An 8,616-nucleotide genomic window follows, 5' to 3' on the forward strand; every position below is an offset into this window, starting at 1 on the left:
TTCAAATCACTGAGTCACTAACACCTTGACCCCACCTATCATCCCCTTCCTCCCGCGCTGACCACGGCAACGATGGCGCTGACCAGCGATTTCTCGCCGCCGGTGAGACCAACGGCGACAGCGAGAGTACCAACATGCTCCCCACGACTATGCGCATCTACAGACGTCCTTAGTCGCACTGATTACGGCTCTATACTAACTCAACGCCGGCCATGGTGGATGTGGTGGCACAGTTGTGCTACGCCGGTGACAGGAGCTCGGTAGCGATTGAACAAAGTGCACGAGAAGTATCGGTAGCTCACCCCGGATACGTTGGAGCAAAGACCGTGACCGGAGGAGCAACGGAGAGGTGGGTCGACGTGTACAGCAACCACGGCGGAGCAAGCCACGACGATGGCGATGTTCTAGCTACTGCGGTGGACAATACGGTCAATCAACCGGGCATGAAGCACCATGGCATCAAGGTGAATCTTAAACAGGACCGAGCAAGGACAGTGGCTCACCGTAGAGCGCTGGCCACGACAGCGCTCGCCCGATGGAGATCATGCCGGCCGTGAGGAAGAAGCGCGACGAGCGGTGGTTCTTGGTGAAATCAGGCAACAAGGGTTGGAGGACTTGGTGCACAAGGAACAAACAGAGCTGTGGCAAGCTTTGCTGAGACGGTACAGGAGCTAGGTCGACGGCGGAAGGTCGACGGAGCAGCGGCGGTGGCGACGGGAAAAGCAGAGGAGTTGAAAAGGAGTAGAACGGCGACGGTGATTGGCTTTATAACGCGGCCAAGGACACGAAGACGACACGCAGGAGCTTCTCCATGCCAGCGCGGACCTGAACGCGGCCACGGGCGCGCCTGGAACGCCGAAGAAGGGCCGCCGGCAATGTAGCTTAAACGGTGAACACTGTTCATCAATATTACAGAATTGCCATCTAGTTTGAAATCCAAATTACTCCCAAATTTGTATAACAACTCAAAAATCTCCAAATATAAAAGTTTTTCAAAATCAAAAGTTCTACAACTTTGCTTTTATAACCAACCCCAAATTCGGTCTAGATTTTGAAATGAACTTTTGAATTCGAATAGGGGAAATTTAACGAATTACGCCTTTTCGAATTACTCCAAATTTTTCATAACAATTCTGAAAACTCCAAAAACAAACTTTGTATAACTTGTCAAGCTCTACACTTTTGCTTTTGGGCTCAACCCCAAAATTTGCTTAGATTTTGAAATGAGTTTTCAGGGTAGGATTTAAATGCTGAAAATCAGGGTTTTCTCGAAAATTTAAAAATCCAAGCAAACTTTGAACTTGAGTCAAACAATACAATTCAACACATACCACATAAATATAAACTTGTTTTAGTGTATGCATCTCAAAGTTTTCACCAAATGCCAAATGCTTTGCAATGCGTATGATGACATGTCAGGTTTTAGTATTTAAACACCCGGGGTGTTACATCTAGCGTGCTGGTCAGCAGTCGTACGGGGAGTGGGCAGCATAATGCCCATGCGTCCGTCACTGTGGTCGATGTGAGTCCTCTGGAATGACATGTTGTGGGGACGGGTCGTGCTGAGGTGTGACCGCTCCCTGCACGGTGCCAGAGGTTTGACCTTGGGTCACACCCTCTATCCATAGTGGTTGTCGTGAGCTTCCATAAGGATCTGTGCTAGAGGGATCGGGCGAGGCAAAGCCACTCTTTAGACGTTGGGAGAGGCAAAGCCATCCCCTAGACATCGAGTGAGGCGAAGCCAGCCCTCAGACGTCGAACGAGGCAGAGCCATCCCCTAGACGTCGGGCGAGTCAGAGCCGACCCTCAGACGTCGGGCGAGGCGGAGCCAGCCCTCGGACGTTAGGTGAGGCAGAGCTAGCCCTTGGACATCGGGCGAGGCAGAGCCAACCCTCGGGGGTCGAACGAGGCAGAGCCAACCCTTAGGGGTTGGACGAAGTGGCGAGAGGTGTAGTCGCTCTCTTGTCTATTCGGATGAATCACCGTTGACGGTTATTAGCCCCTCCTCTTCGGGTACCCTAGTATTTGGTCCCCGACAATAAGCCTTTGAAGAGCCAGTGAACAGACTCTCCACCTTCTTAAGATACTCTGTGGCAGTATCACAGTCTAGGATAGACCCCCTTATAACATCTGAAATTATGGACTTAGCCACCATCAAGCACTTACGGTTGGAAATGTACCATTTCTTACGTTCGAGATCATACTTCATCCGCACTTCTGCATGATCTCGCTGCCGAGCAGTGAAATCAACATCAGACTCATTTTCTTCCCTCACTGGGTCCACTGGCTCAGTAGGACACGGGGAGATAAGCGCTAGGTCATTTTTAGAGAGCGCAAGTGCTAGTTCATACTTCTCTCGCCATACCCTATAGTTGCCCCCTTTAAGAGGTGGTATGTGCGAGATGAATGCCATTGGGTTGAGTCCTAAAAAATACCGTTAGAGATAGTGAGAAAATATGACATTATAATTGCATGCTTTAATTTAACGTTGGTCAAAATTAAAACATACAATATTCTTATACACTAATTCTACATCACTGTTGGGCAAAAATAGAATTAATGCATGGAAAACATATGAATAAAAATTATAATATTGCTATTATCAATGTTGGTAAAAAAATAATAATATTATAATTTATTGATTAAAATTGACTACTCTTCAAATTAAATTCTCTCGTTGGTTCGAATTTAATTAGACGATTATAAACTTTAACATTGCAGCGAAAACATGAAAAAATTCATTATCTATTTTTCAGAAGCATTGAACTTTTCTCATATCTACTTTCTGGAAAAAAGTAACACGTTGGTGCAATTTTACTAGAAATTTTAAACCTTCAAAATTCATTCAAATCTGCTTCTAAAAATAAATAAACTTCAAACGTTATTTGCTGTTCATTTTGGCCTGGCCTGCAGCAGTAGTGTGTGGCCCGGCAGCAGCATCGACTCATGCACATGCGCTCGCGGCACCTCCCCAACGCCCAGGCCACAACCTGGGGCTGGGCCGGGAAAGTGCCTCCCCGCCCGGGCCATTTCTGGTTCGACATGCTCTCAGCCGTCCATCTAGATCCGATGGCCAGGTGTCGTCTTCGGGAGATCAAAACCCCCGGCTGGCCCGCGCCCACCAAGCCCTAATTCATTTCTTCCATCTCCTTTTCCTCTCTCAGCGCAGCAGCGGTTGAGCAAAAGAGTGAGAGTGTAGAGAGATGATGGCGCCGTTGCCGGTTCCCTCGCTGACGCGCGCGCTTCCCAGCGGGTGAGCGCGCCACCATCGAGCGGCCTAGCGGCGGCGCCCTTGGCCGGAGGTCACACACACCTGACGAGCAACGGCTCGGTCTTCTTCCCGCACGTCGGTAAAACAACAACGCGATGCAGCGGCGAGGTAAGCCGTCTTCCAAAGCCCTTTCCCTTTCCCCTTCTTTCCTTTGAATGGGTTTTCTTTCTCTTCTTCTCAGAAGTTGTCCAATTTAGGGTTAGGGTTAGGGTTAGGGTTGCGTACTATTCTTCTTCCCTGAGCTGTTTGTGCGGGTTAGGGTTAGGGTTTGAGTTGCTTTTCAAAACCAAGACCCTTTCTTACTGCTTTTCTTCACCCGATTTGGGTTTAGGGTTCGATGAACCCTCTGCTTAGATCCGAAACGGATCTACCACCTCCTTCTAAATACTGCTACTGGTTTTCTACTATGATAGGCTAGATCTACGTCTAATTAGGCGACTGATACCAATGATAGAAGTAGTACAGGATCACTAGCCATAGATCTAGCATGTTTACTTGCTTTTGGAATAAACAGTGAGTCTTAGAACATCACTAGTATAGGATTAATAGATGGAGTGAGAGAGAGAGAGAGAGGGGTGAAGGAGGTGCAAACCATCGACCACCTTCATAGAAGACAGGCTGGCCATCGCAGCGCTTGGTGGAGACTCGGTGGAGGCATGGCGGTGAAAGGCGGCGGTGTAGTAGTGGCATTGTCCACGGTCATAGGTGTGGTCCAGTGGCAGCGGCGAACCTCGTGATGGTGCTTCCCGTCACTGGTTGTGCACCCTCTCTTAGATCGGATTAGGGTTGTGTTGGTGGGGCGACTATAGCTCATTCAACCTCTAGAAGAGAGCCGTAGGCCCCCACCTCTGTTTTTATAGCGCAGTGTGATGGGGGCCCACCAACCATGTAGGGTTGGGCGCCCTAGATCAGGGCGCGAATCCAAGGGTCCAATTGACCATTGGGCCAATTGGTGGAGATCATCTAACAGCTTCTTCACCAATGCAAAGGGGATGAGAGGACAACTTGATCACCCCTAGCAATGGTGATGGACAAAGGGTGGTGCTACAAATTGGGGTGCCTTCCAATGTTCTAATGAGAGAGAAAGAGAGGGAGAGAGAGGAGGGGAGATTGGGAGAGTGAGTGGAAGGTGCCTAGTTCTTGAGTGTGGCCGTGAAGTCACCACCTTGGGTTGTATGTGGGAACCGAAAGGAAGTGGAACTTGACAACTAAATTTTGGCTACTGCATGTTCTGGTGGACTATCCAATAGAACACAACTCTAACAGATTCTGACAAACTTGGCACTGCTTATGTAGGAGGACTATCTGGGGCAACTATTTGACGGTCCGCCACTCACAACAGTGCCAGATTTAATATCATTTGACTTAGAATTTTTGCAATTAGGTTTCATTTTTCATGGATGCAATGTTGGCGATGAACATGGTTTGAAAATATGCAATGCTCGGATTGTTACATATATACCTTGGTAGTCATCGGTTGCATGTGGCATGAGTGCCATGCTGGTGAGATCAAGTGGAACCATTCTAATTGACCAATGTTAGCCGAGGCACATGCACTTGGCTAGCCCTGTCGCGATGGTGGCCACAGATGCGCCGCACCTAGCTCCGTAGGCCTTGACTGTCATCACCATTACTATCGTTGGAAAAAAAATATATCGATGCCATTGCCGATGTTTTTCTCGCAAGCAAGTATCAGGGCTCCACCTTTAGGAACCGCAGTGGAACTGGGCTTGCCTCATGAGTGCGCTGGTGAGAGGGCCAATGATGGCTCCGGTAGGATGCACGCATGGCGGCGTTGGCACTTGGTCGATGGAAGAAAGGGTAGTCCAAGAGTGTGAGTGAGAGACTAAGGAGTGTCAGGGTTTCTGAGCGACTGCTTACACTCGATATCAATGAACTTGAACCACAAATCTCAATTCCGATAGCAAGCAATGGGTGCCCAGTAGGGCAGGTGACTCGGGCCGAAAGTGGGTAGCGGCGTAGCAAGCCCAGAGCACTATGTGCTTGGTTGAGTTAAGCTGCGCATGGTTTTGGGCCGCGTTAGGCTGATTTTTGTTTTAGGGTAGATTTGAAGTTTTCCCTTGTTTCAAATTAAAGTTTTCTTTTATTATTTTCTTCCGTGGATTATTTTGGTTTGAAGTATTTGTAAATTAGTTTGTTTCCCATGTAGAGGTGTTCTATTTCACATAAAAAAAGTTTGATTCCCAGATTTATTTGATAAAATTTTGGTGTTATTTAAGTATGTTTTTGGGAAAAGTTTGCCTACAAAATATTTAAATTTGTGTGCTATAAGTTTTATAAACCGTAACATTTTAGTACAATTTACTTTATTAATAACTATGCACCGTTTGAAATAAGCTTTAAGTTGTGGATTTTATTTTCAGTTCCATAATAAGTTCATTTTCTCCATCTGCACTTAACTATTTAGTTTAATTAAGTTTTGAAATAAGTAATGAACTATTCACCCTTATTAGCTAGTTGTACTTGGATAATTAGTTAACCGCTAGTCAAAAGCTTGACTAGGGGCTTGTTTGGATGGACTAGGATTAACAAATAGTTTTATTATCTTATTTTTGTGGATTAATAGACTAATAATTAGTCTGTCTGTTTTTTAATCCTTAGGGGCTAAAATTTAGTCAATTACTCCTTTGTTTTAAATTATAATATGTTTTGACTTTTCTAGATATATTTTTTAAATATAGTGCATGTCTAGGTGCATAGGAAAAAAACAATGTATTTAGAGAAGACAAAACATCTTATAATTTAAAATTGATAAATAGTTGTTAGTTCTATGAATCTAAACATGACCTAAAATTAGCCCACACATTAATCCTTTCTGTTTGGATAGGCTATATCTCACTTTTAGTTGTTAGTTGTTAGCGGTCTAAATAGGCTCTAAGCGTAGCTCGCGTAAGTGAGGGTGGAAAGTGAAAGGAAAATCAATGAAGGCACTGATACACGGAGCTTGTAGATATAGAAGCGATGGTTTCTCTTGCCATTGTGGAGATTTAAGAGAGCCACCAAGTTACTTCCCGCAGAAAATCCCAGGCAAACTTGCAGTGACGCAAGTGAGCACGTAACAAGGAACTAGAAAGTGCAGTATGACGGTCCTCCCCGACATCGAACACAGGCTGCTAGTTTGTTTGACACTGACACTAATGCTCACTCCACATAAATGAAATCTGATTGGCAAAATTTCCGGCGGGAGGAAAGTTTATATTAGCGGCGGGTGCTCGTAAGTGCCTACGTCTATACACCTAACTCAAAAAAAAAAAAGCAGTAACCTAACCCCTTCATGGCGATTTGCGAGAGAGCCGATCGCCATGTGACGAGGAAAGTCAGAGAGATGACATCCTGTTCGGACCAATCAGTCAAAACAGCTCAGTAACAAATTTAAAATGGAGAACTTTCACCAGAAAGAAGAATTTGGTCTCCTGGCGGCAAGCCGGCAATGACACACGCGAGGACGTAAGCACGGTTGTTACCGTGTTAATGATCAACGCATTCATCTCTATATATACATGGCTATATATTACAAACAGCTAGTACATACAGCGAATCTGATCCTGAGGCAAGTTACAGCATACAGCACACAAATGGCATCAGGCAGCGAAGAGAAAGCGGCGGTGGTGCGTGTGATCGGCGGGTGGGCGTGCCCCTACGCCATCCGCGTGTTCGCGGCGCTCAAGCTCAAGGGCGTCGAGTACGAGTTCCTGCAGGAGCCGGCCGGCAGGAAGAGCGAGCTGCTGCTCAAGTCCAACCCGGTCTACAAGAAGATCCCGGTCCTGCTCCACCATGACAAGCCCATCTGTGAGTCCATGTCATTATCCAGTATATCGATGAGGTGTGGGCCTCTAACGGGCCGGTCATCCTTCCGACTGAGCCTTACGCCCGTGCCAACGAACGGTTCTGGGCCCAGTACGTGGATAACAAGGTATTTGACTTCTCTCCTCTTCTATTCTTTTGATTTTCTAATAACATCCTTCTATTCTTTTGATTTTTCTAATAAATTTCCTTGGCAGATTGCCCCGGCATTCCTTGTCCTGAGAGGGCGCACCAACGGAGACAAGGACGAAGCAGCAGCGCAAGTGTCCACGGCGCTAGAGCATCTGGAGGAGGCTTTCGTCAAGTGCAGTCAAGGCAAGCACTACTTCGGCGGCGACCGCATCGGCTTCCTCGATCTCGTTTTCGGCTCACACCTTGGCTGGTTCAGGGCGGTGGAGAAGATATCTGGTATCAAGCTCCTCGAAGAAGACAAGTACCCTGAAATCACAGCATGGGCAGATCGCTTCTGCACCCACCACGCTTTGAAAGACGTCATGCCTGAAACCGACAAGCTCGTAGAGTTCAGCACCAATTCTGCCTTGAAGGCTAAGCCTACTACTAATTAGGTTATAGGCCTTTAGGCCTTGTTCGAATACATGTGTATCTATTTTAATCCATATGTGTTGGGGTGGATTGGAATGGAACTTAGCTTAATTTCACTCCAATCAACTTCAACACAAGTGGATTGAGATGAATACATACGCATCAGAATAAGACCGTAGTGTATTGCGGAATAATAATCACGATGTCTTTGTTCTTTTTCTTTTCTGGTGTGGACGTTTTGTTATTGAATAAAAAGGGCACTGAGGTGCTTTCACTTTTCAGAAACTGTCTTGTCTTAAGGAATACAAATTCCATGTGCTGCTGTGAAAGGGCCTTTGATTTGTGGTAGGACTGTTGAGTGGCACCCTATCCAATAGGGTTCAAATCCTAGTGTTGCACATTTTCAGATTAGACTAACCGAGTAAGCTCTAAACGTATGGTTTCTATGTTTCTTCCTGGTAGGTGCCTTATTCGAGATCTTCTCGGGATATGTTTGGTTGAAACTCTGATATAATTACCTGACTATAGCTGCTTTGTATCTGATGGCTAGTGCCAGTCCATCAAAATCGATTGCCTGTGATCTCCTGTGAGTTGTCTGGCTGGGATTAATGCTTGCTGGTCACTCACAACTTCAATGGACACACAAGCAAACTATCAACCAAACAATGCTTGCCCATATATAAATGTGGTAAAAGGTGATATCCAGATCCAATTCTATGTGAATCTGTTTCCATCCCTAATGACGGTCCTGTGTAGGCGTGGGGTCGAGCGGTGTTGGAACAGTGGCACCGGGGTTGGGGGGTGAAAGAACGTAGTAGTTGGTGTTGGGTTACACAGGGGGCGACGAAAGCAGACGTCACAGGTGCAAATTGGGCGAGTGGTGTTGACTTGAGGGCTCAGGTGATGAGGACATCAATCCTTTAATGCACATGACACTCCTGAAATGATATGCAAGGGCCAATTAATAGAGCTTGAGT

The 8,616-nt window shown here is 46.3% G+C and overlaps 1 pseudogene; it reads left to right on the forward strand.

The window, feature by feature from the left end:
• Nucleotides 1-6,842: 6,842 nt before the first annotated feature.
• Nucleotides 6,843-7,913, forward strand: LOC136493657 (glutathione S-transferase U17-like; annotated as a pseudogene).
• The last annotated feature ends 703 nt before the right edge of the window (nt 7,914-8,616 follow it).

This window comes from Miscanthus floridulus, chromosome 1 (assembly GCF_019320115.1).
Source record: "Miscanthus floridulus cultivar M001 chromosome 1, ASM1932011v1, whole genome shotgun sequence".
In the NCBI taxonomy this organism is placed as follows: domain Eukaryota; kingdom Viridiplantae; phylum Streptophyta; class Magnoliopsida; order Poales; family Poaceae; genus Miscanthus; species Miscanthus floridulus.